Genomic DNA, 23,642 nt, shown 5'->3' on the forward strand with positions numbered 1-23,642 from the left:
GTGGTAATAGGGGAAGGGGAGGAATGGGTAGAGGATTTAACAATCAGTCAGGATTTGGAAATCAATATGGAGGAGGACGTGGTAGGATAGGACCGAATCAATGTGCTCTTTGTAAAGGACAAGGACATTGGAAAAACGAATGCCCACTGAATGCTGGAAATGGAATGAATCCGTGGAGTCCCCAAAGCTTTGCAAATCCACAAAACCCTGTTGGTATGGGCACGCCACAAGGTGTCGCCCAAGCATTTATGTTAGGGAATTACCGAGGTCAAAGCCGGCTAGATTCAGACTTAAAGGTTGTTTTGGAAGTAGAGGGGGAGCCGACGGAATTTAGGATAGATACTGGAGCTAGTTTTTCGGCAATGAATAAATTGATGGGGCCACTAAGCGATTCAACTGCATGGGTGGTAGGAGTTTCCGGACAGGTAGAGGAAAAGGCGTTTCTGCGACCCTTAGATATCAAATTTAGAGGAAAAGAGCTAGACCATCAATTTTTGTATATGCCTAACAGTCCTGAATGTTTACTAGGAAGAGATTTGCTTTCAGCCTTACAAGTTAAAATTATATTTGAAAAAGGGAGAGTCAAACTGGAAATTCCGGAAGAGAATCTAGCAAAAATTTTTGTTGTGAAAGAAGTAGAAAAAGAAGAGATACCTCAGGAAATAGAACCAGCTGTAGTGCCTTGGGTATGGGAAACAGGGGTCCCTGGAAAATCCAAAGCTGCTACCCCAGTTAGAATAGAATTAAAAGAAGGAGCACGACCCGTTAGAGTGAGACAGTACCCAATTAGTTTAGAAGCTAGGAAAGGGATAGCTCCAATGATCACACAGTTTTTGATTTTAGGGATATTAAAAGAATGTGAGTCAGAATTTAATACTCCCATTTTTCCGATAAAAAAACCAAATGGTAAGTATAGGTTAGTGCAAGACTTGAGAGCAGTAAACCTTATCACAAAAGATATCCACCCGGTTGTAGCTAACCCTTACACCTTGTTAACATCTGTTTCTGAGAGATTTCAGTGGTTTACAGTGACTGATTTAAAGGATGCCTTCTGCATACCACTGGCACGGGAAAGTTGGAAAATCTTTGCCTTTGAATGGGAGAACCCAGAGACTGGACGAAAGCGACAGCTTACTTGGACTTGGTTACCACAAGGATTCAAATGCTCACCCACGATATTTGGTAATCAGTTAGCAAAGGAACTTGAAGAATGGAAGACCACTCAGGTAAAAGAATCTCCTTTTTCATATATAATACTTCAGTATGTTGATGACATCTTTTTGGGAGCTGAAGACCAGGGACTTTGCCGTCAATTAACCATTGAACTGTTAAACATGCTGGGACAAGCAGGCTATCGAGTTTCAAAAGAAAAAGCACAACTAGTAAAACAGAAAGTTATTTATTTGAGATGTGAAATCTCTCAGGGAATCCGGCGCTTAGGAACAAATAGGGTTCAAGCAATATGTGCTATCCCTGTGCCCCGAAATAATCAGGAATTAAGATCTTTTTTAGGAATGGTCGGGTGGTGCAGACTGTGGATTCCCAACTTTGGACTAACTGCCAGACCCTTATATGAGGCAGTAAAGGAGCCCAAGCTGACCTGGGGGACGAAGCAAGAGAAAGCGTTCCAGGAATTGAAAAGAGCCCTCCAGGAAGCACCTGCCCTGGGACTGCCGGACCCAACCAAGGAGTTTCAGCTCTATGTCTGCGAGAGACAACGAATGGCTCTAGGAGTCCTCACTCAGCGACTAGGATCCTGGAAGAGACCGGTTGGGTATTTCTCCAAACGGCTAGACGCAGTAAGTGGGGGATGGCCAGGGTGTCTCAGAGCTGCGGCAGCGACGGTCATTTTAATACAAGAAGCACGAAAATTGACTCTGGGAAAACACATGGTAGTGTACGTGCCCCACATGGTCATAACAGTTTTAGAACAAAAAGGGGGGCATTGGCTCTCATCTAGCCGTATGTTGCAGTATCAAGCCTTGTTAAGAGAACAAGATGATGTTGAACTGAAAATCACTAACCATCTCAACCCAGCAGAATTCCTTAGGTCTACACAGGAAGAAGGTATCCTGGAGCATGACTGTGTAGAGACCACTGAACAAGTCTACGCGAGCAGAAGAGACTTGAAGGACGAACCATTGACAGATCCTGACTGGGAGCTGTACACCGACGGATCTAGCTTTGTGGAGAATGGCCTCAGGTATGCTGGGTATGCAGTGGTCACTGAACAAGAAGTGATAGAAGCAAAAGCACTACCCCCAGGTACGTCTGCACAAAAGGCCGAAATATGGGCATTGGTGAGAGCTTTAATATTAAGCCAAGGAAAGAGAGTTAATATATGGGCTGACTCCAAATATGCTTTTGGGGTAGTTCATGTTCACGGAGCACTCTGGAAAGAGAGAGGACTTCTTACTTCTCAAGGGACAACGATTAAACATCGGGAAGAAATTTTACAATTGCTAGAGGCAATACACAAGCCCTCAGCAGTGGCAATAATGCATGTTAAAGGACATCAGATTGATCTCGGACGAGAATTTCAAGGTAATCGACAGGCTGACCAAGCGGCTAAACAAGCCGCAAGAGAAGTATGGACTCAGATGGTTCTTTTGCCTGTTCGAAATAATCCAGCAATAGCATATATGGAAGAAAAACCACATTATTCACAGGAAGATGAGAAATTAGCTCAAATGACAAATGCAAGGAAAAATGTTAAAGGGTGGTATATTTCCCCCATAGGACAAGTGATTCTACCTGTCAGAATAATGAAAGCAGTGCTTGAAACAGAACACAATAAGTGCCACTGGGGTGCAGAAGCATTGGTAAAATTTTTGAAAAATGAGGTTCTCTCAAACCAGATGTTAACACTAGCGAAAAGGGTAAATGCAATGTGTCCTATGTGTATAAAGAATAACCCAGTGGTCAGGAAGCAGGTGCAGATGGGAAAATTACAAATAGGTCAGTTACCGGGAGATTACTGGCAAGTAGATTTTGCTGAGTTGCCTAAGGCCCAATCCTATAAGTATTTGTTAGTATATGTCTGCACCTTTTCAGGATGGCCTGAGGCTTTTCCTTGTAGGACTAATCAGGCAAAGGAAGTGGTAAAAACTCTCTTGAGAGAAATCATTCCAAGATTTGGAGTTCCCCTAGGGTTGTCCTCTGATCGAGGACCACACTTTATAGCAGGGATAGTACAAGATGTGTCGGTTGTATTAGGAATAACATGGAATCTCCATACGCCATGGAGACCACAGTCTAGTGGACAGGTTGAAAGGATGAATCAGACATTGAAAGGTCAATTGAAGAAAATCTGTCAGGAAGCAAAGATTCCGTGGCCCCAAGCAGTATCCATTGCCCTGTTGAGAATTAGGATCAAACCGAGGGAGAGAATAGGAGTAAGTCCATACGAGATATTGTATGGCAAACCTTATCATGCAGCTACCTACCAAGGGGATCCTCATATAGTGGGTGATCAAGCAGTGTTTAATTATGTGTTATCTTTAAACAAGACTCTCACAGCCCTCAGAGGAGCGTTGCAGTGGAATCGACCTTTGCCCCTGGAGAATCCAGTGCATGACATTTCTCCAGGAGATAAGTCTATGTGAGAAACTGGTCGGTGGAGCCGCTGAAAGAAACATGGGATGGTCCTCGCCAGGTGATAATGACGACCTACACGGCAGTAAAGGTCGAAGGAATCGACAGCTGGATCCATTATACCCGGGTCAAGAAGGTTCCAGTCTCGTGGTCGGTAGAACCTCTCTCACCCACAAGGATGGTATTTCGAGCCAACCATTGAGGATCGTAGTGTTCCTGGGGTTGATAAGTTTAGCAGAGACCACCGTGAGGATTGAGACCCCGGATCCTTATTTATTTGTACCAGAACACACTGATGTAAATTTAACTTGTCTGTTTTCAGATGACCAGGGAGCTGAATTAAGGGATGTCCACGTCAAGTGGAGATGGAGAGATCAAGATCAAATCATGACAGAAGGAGTGACAACAGTTTGGGATGCTACACAACAAAAAGGTTACACCGTTCTGCAGGTACCCAAAGTGTCCAAAGCTATGGAAGGGACATATATGTGTGTAGTTTGGATTTGGGAAAGTTTTGATTATGGACATATAGAAATACAGACAATAAACACAACTCAGAAAACGGTGACCAAAGTGCGAGTTTTACCCCCTAGGAAACAATCAGACATGTGGGATGGTCCTCCCTTAAAAATCAATTGTACCTTCCAATTTGATGATTGTCGAAAATCAGTTAAAGTAAAGTGGTGGAAATTGAATATGGCAAATCAATCTTGGGAATCACAAAGTCAAGGAGTTAGCTGGTGGTCAAATAGTAAGGGAGGCAAAGGATGGCTGAATATTTCTAATCCCAGAATCGGAAAGACAGAAGGTACATTTCTTTGTGTGGTCTCATGTGGGGAAGAAAAAGATCACGGGATAAGGACAGCAGTAGCCGTACCACATCAAGGAGTAAGAGTCAGACCAGAACACAGTGTTTACCCGGCCCAGGAAGGAAGAGATCTGATTCTAAGTTGCAAAATTCCAGAAGGACAGTATTTTGAATATGGGTGGTGGTTTAAGGGACGAAACTTGAAAGTTGGAAAAAGACATCAGATTGAGAAGAGAGCAGATGCAATAGTTTTGAAAATCAAAGAAATACGAAGAGGAGAAGATGAAGGCCAGTATACTTGCTGGATAAGTAGAGATGACTGGTGGGATACTGGAATTACTGCCATCCACGTAAGGACTGAAAGAATAACCCGACAAGTAAGTAACCTACAGATTCCAGACAGAGAAGTAGAACAAGAAAACCTAGTTGTAGGCCTAATTCGTGATTTTGGGAAAGTACAGAATGTCACAAAAATCACTGCATGTCTCCCTATGCCTCATGCTGCAGGAGACCCAATCCCATGGGGAATAATTCCAGTACCAGAAATCCCCAGAATGTTTAAGAATACTACATGGAATTGCAGATTTGTAACTAGAACATGGAATGAAATGACAGATGCATGTTTATTGAGAGACAAAATGACTAAAAAACAATGTGAACAGATGCCTGGATATTTTCGTTGGGTAGAAAGTGGGAAAATTGGAAAGTTAGAAGGAAATTGTTTGATCTCAGGTTCAGTAACACACCCATGTTCTAAAGTACAAGCTCAAATAAAACGAGAAAAACAAGAAGAAGTGTGTCAAAATACTACTAATTCTACAACCATGGAAGAATGGCAAACACTTTGGGGACCCAGCCTACTAGAGACTTATAGTTATATTGGAAAAGTACAGTGGTGCATTCACTGGAAAGGGAAAAAGAATCAAACTTATTCTACAGGAAATAGAGGAAATCATAATTGGAGGACAGAAACACGTACAAAAGAGGATTGGAATTGTACTCAAATATACACATGTGATACCCCAGACGATGAGATAGGTTTAATGCCAGTTAAAACACTCTTGCAGTTAGGATGTGAATGTCGGGGATATAATCATACGATTAAGGGATCTGTGAAAAACATTGATTGCCGTACCACCACAGTTAGGAGTCCAGGAAATTTGGTGTGGGTAATGGGACATGGCCAGTGGACCACCCACATGCCCATAGATGGTCCGGTTGTACCTGTCACACTAGGGATACCTACTCTCTGTCCATTCTGGAAGCAGGATAAGTTAACATCAGTAGAAATATAACCACGAAGGAAAAGAGAAATTAGTAAAGATATTGATGACCTGGGGTTGGGAGATTGGCATGAACCTTCAGCAGGAGTTAAATTTGGATGGGCATTAGAGTCTCTGTTTACACCAATCTCAACATACCGGAACAGAGAAATGTTGTTTAAATTAATGGGACAAACTGAAAAGTTAGCAGCAGTCACTAAGAAGGGATTTAAAGATCTAAATTTACAATTACAAGCCACCTCTAGAATGACCATACAAAACCACATGGCATTAGACCTGATATTACTCAAGGAACATGGAGTTTGCGGCTACCTGCATGCAAAGGACGAGCATTGTTGTGTACACATCCCAAATGTCACTCAGGAAGTAGAAAAAGATATTAGTCAATTAGAACAAATTGACGAGAATGTTCATGAACTGCAAAAAGAAGCAGAACACAATTGGATAGGACAATTATTCAGCTCCCTAGGTCTTCATGTGTCAGGATGGATATCTTCTGTTATCCAGTACGGAATATTGATTGTGATAATTATTGTCATAGCCATAACTGTTTACAAGTGTCTTTTAGGAATGATTGTAAAAGAAGGTCAACATACGAGACGCATCATGAAAGCTATAACAAGAAAAGAAGTAATTTCACCGCAAAATGGATCACCTCCCACCTATCAAGAAACTGCAGCCTGAAGATTGCTGTATTTGAGCATCCTTGCAAGCAAAGCCTGAAGAATGCTCAAAAGGGGGGACATGTTGCAAAGCAATTTAAATTAGTAGTAGAATGGCTAAGGCTTAGTAGGAGAGTAGGCCTAGAAAGCAACACTCTAAAGTAGTGAGTTAGCAACTTTGTTTGTGGAAACCATAATCAAAGGATCTAGTCAAGCATGTATATAACGATTTGTTACCTAGGATGTGGTAAAGGTCTGTTAAACAGTTTCTAGGGGTAAGACAACTTAAAAAGATTTATGATTAGAGTAGATGATTATTAATTGTTATTGGTATGAAGTATGAGCTTGTTTGTAACTGCACCTGGTTTGCTGTGGAAACTGTAACCGTTTTGCCGTGGAAACTGCACGTAAACTTGTTCGAGTATAAAAGCTGAATTGAGAATGAGGGTCGTTGGAATCCTGACTTGGGGCGTTAGCCCGCAGGTTCCCGGGGCCCCGAATAAAGCACCGCATAAACCGGCACTCTGTTGGTTTGTGTTTCTTTTGGATTACGGGCAACACCATGGAAAGGGATAAAGTTCCTGCAGTGCACATTAAAAACATGCTGAGAAGACAGTCTGGGTTATTCCTGCTTCAGGCAAAGGGAAGTGCACCCGTGGGATTCACGTGTCTCAAGGACATGGATGCACTTGGTGGGGAAGGAGGGAAAGATGGGAAATCCAGTGTGTGCCTCGAAGGGACTGGATTTTGGGTGAGAACAGCCAAGAAATTCAGTTGTCTTACGGTGGTAACTCTCTAACTCTGCATTCTCACTGCTGTGGCCGCTCTTTGCCATGTCAGGGGTATTACAGTGAAAATCACTGAGAGAAATGAACAATGAGCTTGGAGGAGACCAGACAAGCACAGCGGTGATGGAACAAGAACTGGCTGCAAGAGGCAACAATCCCACAGTAGACAGCATTTTTCCTGCCCTGAAAGAGTATTTTGGCAGATGGAGCCTAAAATCCTGGACTAAATGAACTCAACAGACTTTCATAGACTAAGCAATGAGATCTGTGGGTTTCTATCAAATGATAGGAAAGGTGATGGTGGAATGTATTGGAAAGTGTGGGATCTGACATGGTGTAAATGGTGTGGAATAAGGGGTGGACACCAGCCTTGTCTTGGCTGTTCTTCCTAGTAGATAGAGTTAATCTTCCTATAGATTAACTACAGATTAATTCTGAGATAGAGTTAATTTTCTTCCTAACTAGAGAGTTAATTTTCTTCCTAGTAGCTGGTGCAGGGCTGTGGTTTGGGTTCCATGGGAGAACAATGTTGATCACACACTGATGGTTTGGTTGTGCTTACCCTCATCAAGGACTTTCCAGCTTCCCATGCTCTGCCGGGTGCACAAGAAGCTGGGAGGGAGCAGGGCCAGGACAGCCGACCTGGACATTCCAAAGGGATATTCCACACCACAGAACATCATTCCCAGTGGATACATGAGGAGGGGTTGTGCAGGAGGGGCAGATCACTGCTTGGGGTGTGGGGCACTGGGCAGTGTGTGTGAGCAATCATGTTGAGCATCACTTGTTCCTCTGGGGTTTTATTCCTCTTTCTCTTTCTTTTGTCTCCCTTTTCAATACAGTTATTATACTTTTTATTATTTTCATACTTTACTTTGTTTCAGTTATTACATTTTTCTTAACCCACAGGTTTTGCCTTTTCTTGATTCTCCTCCCCCTGTCAGTGCAGGGGGAGGTCGGGGGACTGAGTGAGCAGTTCTGTGGCACTTGGCTGCTCACTGGGGTTAAACCACACAAAAAGGGAATGCACAGGAGTGGAGACCCTGCTGGGATGTGCTTTTGATATGGTTTGAAGCTGGCTCCCTGCCAAGTCTCCAAACCTTACCACCAGAAGTCGTTCCCCCCCCCCCCCCCCCCCCCAAAACCTCAGGGAGAAGAGGGAGAAAAAAAAACTAAGAAACAAGAGAGAGACAACCAAAGTGAGATATATAAATATATTTACACTTATACACAATTAAAATATACAATTTCACAAGGGAAAGGGAAGGGGGAAGGGAAAAAAGGAACAAAACTAAAATAAAATATATAGATATCCCAATTAGTGACCCAATATCTAACAACTAAAAGAGTTAGCAAAGAAAATAGCTCACTACTCTCCTGGGACAACCGAGAGTCGCTCCGGAACGATCGCCGGCAACCTCCGTCTCCCAAGGTCGGCAAGGCCCAACCAGGCCTCGCTCCCCAACACGGCAGATCAACAGCAGGGAACCTGCACCTCCAAAGCTGGAAGGAAAGAGCCAAGGCCTCTCCTCCTTTCTTCTTATAGTCTGGCTTACGTAAAAATCGTAGGGAATACTGGGTAAATCTGGACCCTTCCTTGGTTACAAACTGGTCACCAAGGAAGGCCCAGCCCAAACCACCACAACTTTGTATTCAGGAACTGCCCAGCACCAGCTGGATAGAGAAGGGCCAGACCTTATGTCCCTGCAGGGCTGGGATTCACTCCCTGCCCCAAAGGCCCCCAATGTGTCTGAGGAGCCCTGGGTGGTGCCTGTCCCACAACTGCTGGGAATGGGGACGGGGTCCCTGCACAGGCCCTGTGCTGTCCAAGGCAGCTGCTGCACTTGTGCTACAGAGCCCTGGCACCTCCCCTGGCACTACAGGCCTCTGTTTGGGTACAAAATTCAGGTTCAGCTGCCCTGAATTATGTTCAGCAAGGAAGGGATGTCCAGGAGACAACTGCCATTGTACTCTAAGGATGTGTAGAAAATACCCTGATAAAGAACAGGAGAGAGACCTCCCTCCCTGCATTTGGTCAGCTGAGCACCTCTGTGGGCTGCCCTGGACAGGAGGAACAGTGACAGGTTCCCCTGTCCTACATGTGGGCCCCTTCTGCCACTGAAGTTGGCCAAAGCAATGTCCCAGCAGCCTCCAAGAAGATCCCACAGCTGCTGCCCTGTCCCTAGGAACTGCTGCATTGGAGCCTGCAGTTCCCAGTAGGAATCTCGGTCACCTCTGGCCCCTCAGAAGTGACCAGGGCTTTGTGTCCCAGCAGGTGACTCCTGGCTTTTGTCTTCATTCATTCCCACAGGAGGTGGGACAAGGAGTCTAAGACATTTTAAATAATTGCATGATCCACTTTGTGGGTACAAAGCTGAATTTGACACAACTCTAGCTATATATAGGGTTCAGGGAAGGGGGGACATACATTGTATTTATATTTGAGGTTGAGGGTCCAGGAAGTGCAGGGAGATATTTTTCTTCAAACAGATAAACAGCTATTTCTTTATCACAATTACAACAGGAGATGTGGCAAACAAGGTGGTAAAAGGATTTTCATGGAGGCAGCAAGTCTGCTTAATTAAAAGATAGTATAAAAATATCAGGTGGTATATGTAAACAAGCTTTCCTTGTCTGTCTTTCAATTCCATGGTTTCTGGCTAAGATAATTTCTTATCTCTGCAGTGTCATCTGCCCCAACAGGAGTCACCTGCAGGTGCCTGTTTTGGGCCCCCTGAACTGGGGCAGGAGGAATCCCACCCCATGGGAGCTGTGGAGGGAGCTGAGTGTCCTTCTGGCCCCAGGTCTGCAGAGCCACAAGGAGACACCTCTGTTGACTCAGCTGAGTCCCTTCCCTCAGTGCAGGTGAAGGAGATCCCTACTGGGCACTGTCTGGGTTTCCTGTCTAATGATGGGACATGAAAAGGGGACTCTTGAACTTAACTCAGTGTCTGTTTGGAGAAATGACCCTGCTGAAAGAAGTGTCTGTGCCCAGCTGAGAGAAGGAACATCATTATTTCCTTCAGCTGTGTCTCAGCAGAGTCCCCTGGAGCCCCAGGGACACTTGGAGGGATCCCTGAAGGGCAGAAGTGCTGCCTGGGGCTGTTGCTGTGCTGCTGAGCTGGGCCGGGCTCCTGGCACACAGGGAGCTCCTGGCAAGCTCTGACCAGGAGCAGCTCCTCTGCACAGCCCAGCAGGGCTGAGGGCACTGCCTGCAGCACCCAGGGCACAGGAGAGAAGGCAGAGAGATGAGAGGCAGCCTGGGCTGGGAGGTGACTGAGCTCTCACTGTGGGAGAAACCTTCACAGGATTTGAATGACTATTTCTCTGGCTGCAGGAAAGTTCAACTTCCCTTCCTGAAGGCATCTCCTAAAGCTGCCACATCCCACAGCTTCTAGGATCTTTCAGCAGGACTCTCCCAGTTGCTGCAGTGCAGGGGAAGTGGCCATATGGCAGAGCAGGGCAGGAGCTGCAGGCAGCAAGGGCAGAGAGGAGAAGGGAGCAGGAGGTTCAAGGGATCCTGGGGTGGGAGGACAGGGCAGAGCTGCTCAGGGGAGGAACCTTCCCAGCCCTTTGCCATGATCAGGCTCTGGCTGCAGAGCAGTGCAGGTGAGTTCCTGTAAGTGCCTCTCCCAGCTGCCAAATGCCAGCAGTGGCAGGAGCTGCCAGGATGGCTCTGCTGGATTTGCTGGGGTGCAGCAGGAGAAGCTGCTGCAGAGCAGGACTTGCTGCTGCCCCCTCAGAGGCCCAGGGCCAGAAGGTTCCCTGTGGCAGGGCTGGCTGTGGGGTGGGAAGGTGGGGGTGCAGCCAGGGGTGCCCAGGGCTGTGGTGCAGAGCAGGGTCCTGCCCCCAGGGCTCTGTGTGCTGGGGCAGGGACTCTGCTGCCTGCCAGGCTCAGCTCTCAGCCCGGCCAAGGAGCTGCCACGGGGCTGGGGGAGAAGGGGTGGGTGGAAGGAGTGACCCCTCAGGGCAGGGCAGGGCAGGGCAGGGCAGGGCTGGGCAGGGCAGGGCAGGGCAGGGCAGGGCAGGGCTGGGCAGGGCTGGGCAGGGCCCTTCAGCTGCAGGCTCAGGGCTCCTCACAGCTTCAGCTCCACCTCCTCCATTTCCAGGGGCCCTTCTCAGGAAGCACATCCCCCCAGAACACCTCCCCCTTCCCAGCCACCGCAGGCTGTCTGGGATCTGCTCTGCAGCCCCTGCCCAGGCAGAGCTACCCCTTGGCACTGGGCTGAGCATGGCTCTGGCAGCACTGGCAGGGAGCTGAGCTGGGCACAGGGAGGGGCTGCTGGCAGGAACAGCTCCTCACCCAGGGACAGGCAGGCAGGGAGAGGCAGCTGCTGCCACAAGTGCTGGGCAGGGGGATGTGGGCCCCTCCCTGCTGTCCCTGTGGCACAGACCCCTTCCCTGAGCAGCTCCTCCCTGGGCTCCTTTCCCAGCCTAAGCAGAGCCTGTGCCCTCAGGCCATGGCCCCTGGGCTGTGCATTGCCCTGCAGCAGCCAGAGCCCAGGCAAGGACAAGGCCCCCATTTCCATCTCTCACTGTGTCCCTCCTCCCTTGGCAGCTGCATTGTGGCATTTCCCTGCCATCCCCTGTTGTCTGGGCTGTTCTTCTTCTCACCATTGGCTTTTCTCAGGCAGTGCAGGGGCTTTGGGGTGGCAGGTTCCTGTCCAGACACAAACCCTTTGGGTGCTGCTGTGGGGATGTCTGTGGGAGCAAAATGCCCAAGTGCCCTCCAGGCAACTTCAGGACACTCAGCTGCTTCCCCGGGTGTCCTGCAGGGTGTCCTCCAGGAGGGCACAGCTCTGCCATAGTATCTCTCTGCTGTCTGGGATCCCCATGGAGAGGACACCTCGGTGGTAAGAGCCATAGAAATGCTCTGGGCAGCTGCAATGATCCCTCTGTGCAGCAGTCTGGGAGAAGAAAGAGGAGATCCTAATCAGGCACCCTGAGAAAAGACAAGGAGTCCGTCAATCTGCTCTTTCAGCCCAGATTCCTCTGCTCCCAGAAAGGCCCTGTCTCTTTTTAAGGGAGCTCCTTAGTGTGATCCTCCCTCAGCTCCAAGCTGCCAGCGAGGGGCAGCTGAGAACAGGAGTGATGGCCAGCGTAGTTCTTCTCTCTGCACTGAGACCATCCCTTTGCCTCCCAGGACCCACGAGATTTCACTTGGAGAACATTAGAAACGTCAGGGATTTCAGCCATCCAAATTCACTTCTAAATGTGCCAAGTGAAACTGTAACAAAACTACAGCAAATCCCCTCAGCTCTGCTCTGCAGTTGGGCAAACTGTGAACAGCAGGGCTGGAAACGCTTTGATGTGTCACAGGCTTTGATGTGTCACAGGCACATTTAATCTCGGATCACCCCGTGTTCCGAGTTGCCTCTCACAGCAAGGAGGATTCCTCAGGAGCCTGTCACAGGGTCCCTGCTCTCAAAGCCAGCAAAACCCAGAGCTCAGGGGAGAGGGATGCAGAGACGTCTTCCTAAAAAGAGACACATTTTGCCAATAGAGTCTGACCTGACTCAGTCCTGCCTTTTCCTCCTCAACAGAAAACCACACCCTGAGGCAGCTCAGAGCTGGAGGCAGCACTGCAGGAGGGGTCTCAGCTGAGTGGAGCAGAGGGGCAGAACCCCCCTCCCCTGCTGCCCACGCTGTGGGATGAGCCCAGGACACGGGGGGTTGTGGGCTGTGAGCTCCCATTGCTGGCTCCCATCCTGCTTTTCATCCCCCACTATCCCCATGGCCTTGGATGCAGGGCTGCTCTCCATCCCTTCAGCCCTGAGCCTGGCCCTTGACATCTGGGGGCATTTGACACCCGCTGGCTCCTTTGATCCCCTTTCCCATCCCTCCCAGAGCACAGGGGAGGTCCAGGTGCTCCAGGGGCTGCCCCGTGTGCCCCTTGCCTGTCCCAGCCCCCAGCAGAGACATTCCATGATGCCCCAACCTGCACTGCTCAGGATGCACATGGAGGGGGTGAAGGGGATCTCGTGTGCAGAGACCCCCAGGAGCCCCCTGAGCCTCTCTGCTCATGGCAGGGGAGCGGCCAGAGAGGCACTGGGTGTGCAGGGGCTGGAGAAGGAGGGGACATGGGAACGCAGGAACGGAGATGGGAACACACACATGGAGATGGGAACACACACACGGAGATGGGAACACACCCATGGAGATGGGAACACACACATGGAGATGGGAACACACACATGGAGATGGGAACACACCCATGGAGATGGGAACACACACACACAAGATCAAGCAGAGTGGCTTTGCTGAAGGGATTTATTGATCATTCAGGGGAAATGGCCCTGGGCTCTGAGGGAAATCAGGGGGTTCTTCCAGGGATGATCATCTCCTCATGCCGCTGGAGGGGGACAGGGCACGGGTGTCACCACCAGTCCTGAAAGACAGAGCCCAGAATGTCACCCCCAAAGTCCACTGAAACATGAGAGGGGCCTTGTCCTGACCCCTCTCCCTGCAGGCACTGCTCACCTCAGACATCCAGGGATGCAGCCACACGTTTCTCACGAACAAGCCCCACCACCTTCTCAACCACAGGGGGCTGGGGACAAAGACAGGCTCAGAGACTGGGTTGAACTGGGATGTACTGGGAGCCAGAGGCAAGCAATGGGGTCCGTGGGGAAGGTGCCTCTGGGCAGAAACGGGGTCCAGGAGCTTGTGTGGTCTTACCCAGGAGCACTGGGGGGTCCTGGCAAAGAGGCACAGCTGGGAGAGGGGCTGGTCCTGGGGTGTCAGGGATGGGGGTGCAGTGGAGGCCCTCGGGAACTGGGTTCCTGGGAAAATTCTGGGGGCAGGGGTGTTCTCTGGGGAGGCAGTAGGGTGCACTGGGGTATGCTGGGTCAGACTGGGAAAGCCAGGAGTGTCATGGCCATGTGAGGGGAGGACCTGACTCAGGCAGAACTCCTGGTACCCACCTGAGCCGTCTTCAGGATCCCAACTTCCATTAAATCCACCTGGAGAGAGACCAGGAGCCCTGGCTGGTCACTGGGATGTCCCCGGTGCCAGCGAGGGATGGGGGGACCAAAGTGTCCCCCAGTTCCCAGACTGGATGCCCTCCAGTCCCCCCGGCCCACTCACCTCCCGCAGATCATTTTGGGTTCCTGCCAAGAGTGCCTGGGCAAGGAGAGCAAAGGGTTAAGCAGGATTGGCCCCTGTGGGGCTGGGGGAGGGACACGGGTGTCCCCAGCCCCCCCAGCCCAGGGCTGCCCCCGTCTGAGGGGGAAAATCCCTTCTGCTCCCCCCAGCCCCACTGCACCCAGTTTCACCTCCAACCCCTGTGCCTGCAGGGCCCAGGGTGGGGATGGAGACAAGGAGAGCCAGGGGAATTCAGGGCCTGCAGGGAGGGTGGGGGGAGTAGGAGGGGACCCAAAGATGCTGAACTGGGGGGAACTGGGGAGCCCACGGGACTGGGATTGGGGTGTTGAAGGGGCCCTGTGTGGGATGCAGGGGAGGGGAAAGGAATTCAAGTGTAGGGACATGGGGACTGCAAGGGAGAGGCTTGGTGGGGACAGGAGGAGGAGGATGGAGGAGGATAAAAACGAGGGGACTGGGAGATGGTTGGGAGTGGAGAGGGAGGCAAGGAATGGCCTTGGGAGGTACCAGGGCAGTGGTCTGGGTGAAAGGCAAAGGTGTGAGGGGAAGGATGGAAAGAAAAGCTTTGGGAATGATCAGTGGGAGGATGTCTGGGGACCCTGGGTAGGACACAGAGCAGATCCTGGGGAGGAGATGCCTGAGGGGACCAAAAAGGATGGGATGGGAGGCCCAAGGGGTGGGATTTGGGAGCACCATTAAAAGAAACAGGTGGGGGCCCTCCCAGCAATTGACAGTGGACCTCCCTTGTCAGGGATTGCTGAATGGCTTCCTGCCATTGTATCTTCCATTTCTTATCAAAAATCACCCAAACAGTTTTCAAACAGTGCCTGCCAATGGAGCTTGAAGGCACTCGTTCCATCAAAGCCATACCTGTAATTCAGAGGCATAAATAGAGAATGTAGATTTGTCTCTTAAGGTGCTGTCCCATTTCTACTAGATGTCAATTAGCATCATGTAAAACATGATCATTAAAATTAAAAACTCTTACCCTTCTATTTCCCTTTGAAAAATAATTCTGCTGTTAAAACACTCACTTCTGTTTGATTGTTTAAAATCCAAATGAATGTGTGTACTAGTGGACACAGACAGGGCTCCCTCACAGAGAAGCCCATGAAGTATGGGCTGGATGAGCAGACAGCAGGCTGGTTGAAATCTGCTGGCCGGGGTGGTGATCAGGAGTGCAACATCCAGCTGGAGGCCAGTGATCAGCAATTCCTGGTGAACATCTTCATTGATGATCTGGATGATGGGATATAGTGCTCAAGTTTAATGGAGCTGATGAGTTTACATTCCGACTGCAAGGAACATGTTTTCACATCTGAAGCAGGGGATGGGAAACCAGAGACTCACTGTGAACACCCAATGATTTCCAGAGCCTTTCCAGAGCATTTCATTCAAATCCGGGAATTTTGGATTAAAAAATCACGGTGCTCCTCCATTACTCTGGAAAGGGACCCTGGTCTGTCAGGAGTGAGGACATTGCTGAATCTGAAAGCTGGAGAAGACAACAAGAAATGTGTGACCCTCCAGAGGATGAAAGCCCTGGATGAAGTTGTAGAGAAGTTCAGACCCAATGCCTTTCGAGTTTTACGGTTGTGTCTTAACATTTCTTGTAGTTTTTCCCTTGTTTGTCCCCTGAAATTGTTTGATGAAAAATCCCCTTGATGTCTGTATCCTTAGACCCCACTCCCCCATTGGCCAAAGTTTGCTGCATTGCAGTATTTCCCTTTTGGCCACCCTTTCCCTAAAATGGATAAACCCTACCCCTTTTTCCCTTATCTAGTCACACTTTGCATGCTGGGGTCCCATCTGGGGTGCCAGGAAGAGCTGTGCTTTGGGACCAATTACCTCTGAAGCTGCTCGTATGCCTTCATAGGCTGCTAAGATTTCCTTCTCCACAGGGGTGGAATTGGCCTCAGAACCTCTGTAGCTTCGGCTCCAGAAACCCAGTGGTCGCCCTCACGTCTCACCAGGCACCTTTGGCCAGAGGCTCCAGGAGGGACCTTTATCTCCAGCTGCAGAGTAGAGCACATTCTTTACCTCTGGTCCTGTCCTGACTGCTCCAACAGCCACGGCATGTGCAATCTCTTGCTTGATCTGCCTGAAAGCTTGTTGTTGTTCAGGACCCCACTGGAAATTGTTCTTTTCACGGGTCACAAAGTAAAGAGGGCTCACCATCTGGCTGTACTCTGGGATGTGCATCCTCCAGAAGCCAATGGCTCCCAGAAAAGCTTGGGTTTCTTTCTTGTTTGTGGGTGGAGCCATGGCTACAATCTTGTTGATGACGTCTGTTGGTATCTGGTGGTGTCCATTTGCCATTTCAGCCCTAGGAACTGGATCTCTTGGGCAGGGCCCTTGACCTTACTCTTCTTGATGGCAAAACAGGCCTCGAGGAGAATCTGGATGATCTTCTGTCCTTTCTCGAAAACTTCTTCTGCTGTGTCCCCCCACACAATGATGTCATGGATGTACTGGATGTATGGATGGGGGTCACAGCATCTCGGTTCCTCCGATACTGTTGCCTGTGTACAGTTGTCGTGGCCGTTGGCACTTCTTGTCCCCAAAGCTCCAGCGATTCCTTTCGTACAACAAGGGGACCAATGCAGCACCACCTCTCCAATTTTAAGTAGCATTTTCGCTGCCTTCACCACTAGGATCATTGTCGCTGAACAATGTAGGGATGGGTTAGAGCTGATCTTGGAGTCTTTGCTACCAAACCTTGAAGGCCACCATTAAGGAAACTGGCTACTAGGCCGTGGATGTCGAAATTAAGGAAAGGAAGCAATTTGTTCCATCCATCTGAATGGTCCCTTACAGGATGTCCTGGGACAGGCACAAAACCAGCAAGAATCAGGAAAAAATTAGTCAAAAGACCATTGTTATTATTTTTCTTTCTCCTTGTTCCTAAACAAAGCTATGTTTAGATAAACAAAATCCTTCTTGGCAGCTCTCCCAGGAGTGTCCCAAAACAATGGTGGATGCTGACAAAACAAACCTGCTCTTGGCAGCTTTCCCAGACAATGTTCCCACAACAAAACCAAAGGAACCAAAACAATCCCACTTCTGACACCAAAACCATCTGTAGCCGGTTGCAGTTGGCTTCCTGCCAAACCCCACAGACTACAGAAGATTACTACGTGTCAATTTAGGGTAGAACTTAGGTGGGAGGTTCCTGTGCAACAGAGCTCTTTCCCACAGTTTCTCTTGGAAAAGAATGGAGTTCCACAGCTCATTGCTTCCATTTCAATCTTTTGGGCCTTTGACCACTCTGGAAAATCTGTACCAACCTGATGAGCAGAAGTCTTGGGCTTTACCACAGGTGTCTGGGTGGTGTTCTGAGAGCCAGACTTCTGCTCAGTCCCAAACTGACGCCAACATGTCCCAGGCCAGGTGAATCCAGAAGTGGACTTGCAGCCAGAACTCCGCTGACAGCGCTGCTTGGGACTGCAGATCTGCTTCTGTGGCGCTCCAAAAAGAGCTTGGTGTTGGCCACTGCAAGTCTCTCAGTAGCTCTGAAACATTCACAAGCACACACAGAGTCATCTTTGGCAGGAAGGCTTTTGCAAAGTTCCCCTCCACAACCTTGGCTACTACTCGACTTCTAAAAGCCAAGGGCATGAAAAGCGTCCAAAACAAGCACATCCTTTGATCTGAGCTTGTTCACAGGGCCTGTTTCTAAGAAATCACACCAAGTGCAAGGAGCAGCCAGTGTCACCTCCAGAAGAACTCTGGCCTACCCTGGCCTTCTCAAGGAAAGCTCAACCCTCAGACCCGCTGCCAAAACAGAAGCCAAGAAAGAGCCGCCTTATTTTGGATTCACAGAATCCAACTCTCTTCTCCCAGAGGCCTCTCCTTATTCAAACAGGAAAGGGCACAAGATTCATCTTCTCTGTCACCCACGGCATGAGGAGAGGAGAGACTGGCAAAAAGACTGCCTGCTAAAACAACCTCAACTTGAAAAGACACCAATAATGCCAGAGTGGTGCTGCTGTGGGGTTACTGCTGGAACTCTAAAGAGAAAGGAAGACAGGTCTGAGGAAGGGAAGGCTCTGAAGGAACTTTCCCCACAAAGATGCCACGTTCTGCTGTCACACCTGACGCTGGCCAGATGTAGAAAAGGGATTTCCAAGGAAAATGCAGGAGGAAAAAGGAGTCTGTTCTTACCAGTCCAAAAAAGCAGGGACTTACCTTTCCAGTTTCTTGGCGAGGCTTTTTCTGGTTTTGGCTTCCACCAGATACAGCTCTTTGTACTTGTCCACTTCTGCCTGGGGGGATTCCTTTTGAAAAGGTCTTTCTGCTTGGTTGCTTTTTGTCCTTCCCAGTGCACGTTCCAGATCTCTAATTCTGTCTTCTAATTGCTTTTTCAGTGAGTCCACATGACTGGCTCTGATTTCTTCTAAGGTGTCCTGGTGGGCTGCCTGTGCCTGAAGGAGACAGTGCACCTTCAACCACCACAAGAAAAAGAGAGCTCTGCCCAGCACAAAATTGCACACACCCACTTTCAAGGGCCCAGCCTTACTCAGAGAGGCGGCTCTGCCTCCTCACTCCCAGCAGCAACCAAGGCAGAACCCAGGAGCTGCCAGGGCAAACAATTCTTTGCAGTGGGAAAGAAGCCCAAATGAGCACTCTGCTTCAAAGCTACTAATGAAGAGACACTGGGTCTGTAGGACAGGGCATGTCCAAAAGGATTCTTCAAAGACAAGAAGAGCTTCCACCTCCACCTCCACCCCCTCCCTGCCATCCCTGGAATTTCAGTGAGTCCTTTTCTGAGCACCTTCCCCCCTACAAGGACAAAGCAGCACCTGTAGGTCTGGCCATGACAGCTGCAAGTTGCCAAACCCATTCAAGGATGAGCAGTGAGAAGCAGAGCAGCGCACAGAGATCCCCCCAAGCACTGCAAAGTGGGAATCTGCCTTGGGCAGCCTTTGGATTCAGGGACCTGCCAGCACATTCCACACCCATGACAGCACTCCTGCCCAACCAGATTGCCTTCTGCCACTGCCTTCAGCAAAGACAGAAGCTAACCCACAGAATACAGGAGCAAAAGAAAAAGACCAAACACCATGGCCACAAGAGAAGTTTACGTAGCACCTGTGGACACTGGGGAGAAATTCACTTACTTGCAAAAACTCATTGACTTCTTGGAGTTTTTGTCTTATTTCCTGGTCTGCTTGTTCTTCCACCTCTCTTTTACACTGTTCGAGTTGGCTGCGATCCACCACGTTGGTCTCCAAATGATGGTGGAGTTTTGCCAGCTCTTCTTGCAGCTGGCATTTGTCCATGGCCAGGTTCTCGCACTCCCCACGCAGGGCAGACAGCTCTTCTTGCAAAGCCTGATTTTTGGCCTCCAGCTGCGTGCACTGTTCATGTTCCCTGTCCAACTGCTGGGAAAGTTCAGCAACCTGCAGACAGAAAGAACAAAAAAGGAGCTCAGCATGGTTTACAGGCAGTGAATTCTGGGAAAACCTCAAAAGGAGGTGCCCAGGGAGACTTTATTCATCATCTGCTGGCTCAGGACTAGACACAAAGTGCAACCAGGCTTTTCTTTTCCAGCAAGAACAGCTTTCCCATCATTTGTCATGGGATTCCTCAGCTTCCCAGCCTTTTGGAGTTCCTCATGCAAAAATGCTCCAAGCTTCTGGACTCCAAAGGAATGACTGCAAAGGCAGGAAGCCATTCTACAGGGATGCCTTCAAACCCAAGCGTGGCTCTGACAGACGCCGCTTCAGCAACGGATCCGAGTGACGAGCGGAGAAGGGATCAGAGGTTCTGTGCCACTGCTGCACAGGCACAGCAGCCTCAACAGCACTGCTGGGAACAGTCCTTCTGGCTCCCCGCCACAGGATGGGCTGAAACAGCTCCCCGTGAGCAAGAAGGGACAGATTTTCCCCTGGGAGGCCCCTGTCCTCCTTGGGCCCTGGGCAGCAACAACACTGAGGAGAAAAGCCAAACCTCAAGTGCCTCCTGCTCAGCTCGTGCCTGAGACAGGGCTCAGGGGCTGATGGTGCCCTGCCAGTGACAGCGCTGTTCCTCCCCTCTCTGCCAGGGCAGCAATTCATCTGGCACACCCAGAGGACGCTGTCACAGCCTCCCTCCAGCTGCAGCCAGGCCTGAGCTGGGCCCCACTGCTCTCAGCCCATGCACGTGATGTCCTGCCAGGACGGCAGACCTGCCCATCCCTCAGGCCCAGCCGGGGGATCTGCACTCTTGGCTGACCCCGCTCACTCTCAGGGGACCTGTTCTGCTCTTCTTGCTCAGGGCCTGTGGGACGGCTCCCTGGCCCCTCAGCTCACGCACCCTGCCAGGCTGGCTGCCACTCCTGGCTTGCCCCTCCTCTGCAGGACAGCCTGGCCTCCATCAGCCCTTACACCTACTGCTTTGCCCTCAACATTTCCATCTTTCCCCACAAGGAGAACTACCCCGGATTAGTTCGAGTCATCTCCCACTGGAACAGCAGGAGGAGCATTAAGAAAAGCCCATCACATCCAAAATGCAGCCAAGGGAAACAAAATCATCAACATGACAGGAAATAGAGGGAAAGCATCTCCCAGCTTTCAAAAGAAGGAACACCACAACCAAAGAGCCCCACCCATAGAGCAGCTCACCTCTCTTTGGAATCTATCAACTTCCTTGACCTTTTCAGAATATCTCCTCTTCATTTCTTCCAGCTGGGACTGACTTCCTTTCTCTTCATTAACCTGGAGTTGCCTCCTCTCTATCCTCAGAAGCTTTTCCAGCCTGCACAGCAAATTAGTCAAGAAAACCATGAAACACAGGAAGAACCAGCCTTTCCCCCACGGTCTCACAGAAACAGCACAGACAGCATCCAAGCCTAGAATGGCTTGGCTTGGCAGGGACCTTAAAGATCATCCAGTTCCAAGCCTCCTGCTCTGGGCAGGGACACCTTCCACCAGACCAGCTTGTTCACAACCCCATCCAACCTGGCCTTGAACACTTCCAGCCATGGGGCATCCACAGCTCCTCTGGGCAACCGGTTGCAGTTCCTCACCACCCTCACAGCAACCAATTTCTTCCCAGGATCAAATCTAAACCTACTCTCTTTCCATTTGAAGCCATTCCCCCTTGTCCTCTCACTACCTGCTCTTTTAAATGCACTCTCTTCATCCTTCTTGTGGGCTCCCTTCTCACCCCAAAAGGCCACAATTAGGTCACCCCAAAGCCTTCTCTTTTCCAGGCTGAAGGGTTGCAATTGTCCCAGCCTTTCCTCCTAGCAGAGGTGCTCCATCTTTCCAAGCACCTTGGTGGCCTCCTCTGGACTCAGTCCAACAGCTGGAGGTCCTTGCTGTGCTGAGGAGCCCAGAGCTGGATGCAGCACTCCAGCTGGGCTCTCCCAGGGGCAGAGCAGAGAGGCAGAATGCCCTCCCTCCACCCGCTGGCCACGCTGCCTTGGACGCAGCCCAGGACACAATTGGCTCTCTGGGCTGCGAGCGCACATCGCCGGCTCATGTCCGGCCTCTCCTCCAGCCCAAGGGCTTCTCGGCAGGGCTGCTCTGTCCCTCTTCACCCCCCAGCCTGCACTGATACAGGGGCTGCCCTGAGCCACGGCCAGCAGCTTGCACTGGCTCTTGGTAAACCATCAGCAGATTGCCATGGGCCCACTTCTCCAGCTGGTCCAGGGCCCTCTGGATGGCATCAGCTGTGTCAAACACACCCCTCAGCTTGGTGGCAGCTGCAAATTTGCTGAGGGCGCACTCCATCCCTTCCTCTGGATCATTAGTGAAGAGATTAAAGAACACTGGGCCCAGTCCAGACCCCTGAGGGACACCACTCGGCACTGATGGCCCTCAGCACTCTGAGCCATTGATCACCACCTCTGCATGGCACTGTTCACCCAATTTCTTATCCATCTAACAGTCCACACATTGAATCCTTCTCTCTCCACTTTGGAGAGAAGGATGTTGTGGGGGACTGTGTCAAAGGCTTTCCAGAATGACAGGGAGATGACATGGGTAGCCCTTGTCCACTGAGGCAGTCACTCCATCTTAGAAGGCCACCAGGTCGGTCAAGCAGGACTTGCCCTTGGCGAAGCTGTGCTGGTGCTTCCAATCACCTCCCTGTCATCCACGTGCCTTGACAGAGCTTCTAGAAGGATCTTTTCCATCACCTCCCCAGGCACAGAGGGCAGGCTGACAGGTTGGCAGTTCCCAGGGCCCTCCTTTCTACCCCATTCAAAGATGGGCACAGTGGGGTTCCCTTTTTCCCCTCACCTGGGACTTCCCCTGACTGCCACGACTTTTCAAACATCAAGGAGAGTGTCTTGGCAACTCCATCAGACCCTGGTGGCCAATGGAGGGCAATAATGCTGGCCAGATGGAGAAGATGGATTTCCAAGGAAAATGCAGGAAGAAAAAGGAGTCTCTTATTACCTCTCCAAACAAGCATGGACTTACCTTTCCAGTTTCCTGGTAAGGCATCTTCTGGTTTTCACTTCCTCCACATACAGCTCTTTGTACATTTCCATCCCTCCCTGTGTTGCTTCTTTATGAGAAGCACTCTCTTGTTGGGTGTTTTTGACCCTCTCCAATTCACTTTCCAGATTTCTAATCCTTTCTTCCAACTGGATTCTCATGGAAACACAATGACTGTCTTCGATTTGTCCTAGTGGGGCCTGGTGGGCTGCCTGTGCCTGAAGGAGACAGTGCACCTTCAACCACCACAAGAAAAAGAGAGCTCTGCCCAGCACAAAATTGCACACACCCAGTTCCAAGGGCCCAGCCTTACTCAGAGAGGCGGCTCTGCCTCCTCACTCCCAGCAGCAACCAAGGCACAACCCAGGAGCTACCAGGGCAAACAATTCTTTGCAGTGGGAAAGAAGCCCAAATGAGCACTCTGCTTCAAAGCTCCTAATGAAGAGCCTGTGGACACTGGGGAGAAATTCACTTACCTGCAAAACGAGGCTGACGTCTTGTAGCTTTGGACTTCTTTCCTGGTCAGCTCCTTCTTCCACCTCTCCTGTACACTGTTCTCTTTGGCTGCCATCCAGCACCAAAGTCTCCAAATGGTGGTGGAGTTTTGTCACCTCTTCTTGCAGCTGACATTTGCTCTTCTCCAGTTGTTCACACTTCCCAAGCAGAGTGGACAGCTCTTCTTGCAAAGCCTGGTTTGGGGCCTCGAGCTGCATGCCTGTTCCAGGCTCCATGTCCAGCTGCTGGGAAAGTTCACCACCCTGTGCACAGAAAAAAAGAAGAAAAAGAAAGTCAGCATGGTCTAAAGGCAGTGAATTCTGGGAAAATCTCTCAAGGGGGTGGCCATGGCAACTGTATTTATCATCTACTGGAAACCAGCCTAGAAAACACTTGAAAGATTCCCTGACAGAAAGAAGAAACTTTACACCTACTTAAGAATTTGGGAGACACTTCTGGCAACAATAGTTCTGGGTCCCTTG

At 50.0% G+C, this 23,642-nt stretch overlaps 2 long non-coding RNA genes across 2 annotated transcripts; both read right to left on the reverse strand.

Annotated features, from left to right (window-relative positions):
• Positions 1-13,391: 13,391 nt before the first annotated feature.
• LOC135405937 (uncharacterized) lies at positions 13,392-14,086 on the reverse strand. Its single transcript, XR_010426113.1, has 3 exons — positions 14,059-14,086; positions 13,616-13,685; positions 13,392-13,523 (listed from the first exon to the last, which is right to left on the reverse strand). It is a non-coding gene; the product is annotated as an uncharacterized LOC135405937 (long non-coding RNA).
• Positions 14,087-14,813: 727 nt separating this feature from the next.
• On the reverse strand, positions 14,814-17,752 carry LOC135405171 (uncharacterized). Its single transcript, XR_010425770.1, has 5 exons — positions 17,524-17,752; positions 16,085-17,059; positions 15,587-15,731; positions 15,225-15,475; positions 14,814-15,106 (listed from the first exon to the last, which is right to left on the reverse strand). It is a non-coding gene; the product is annotated as an uncharacterized LOC135405171 (long non-coding RNA).
• Positions 17,753-23,642: the final 5,890 nt, after the last annotated feature.

This window comes from Pseudopipra pipra, chromosome W, assembly GCF_036250125.1.
Source record: "Pseudopipra pipra isolate bDixPip1 chromosome W, bDixPip1.hap1, whole genome shotgun sequence".
Classification (NCBI taxonomy): Eukaryota; Metazoa; Chordata; class Aves; order Passeriformes; family Pipridae; genus Pseudopipra; species Pseudopipra pipra.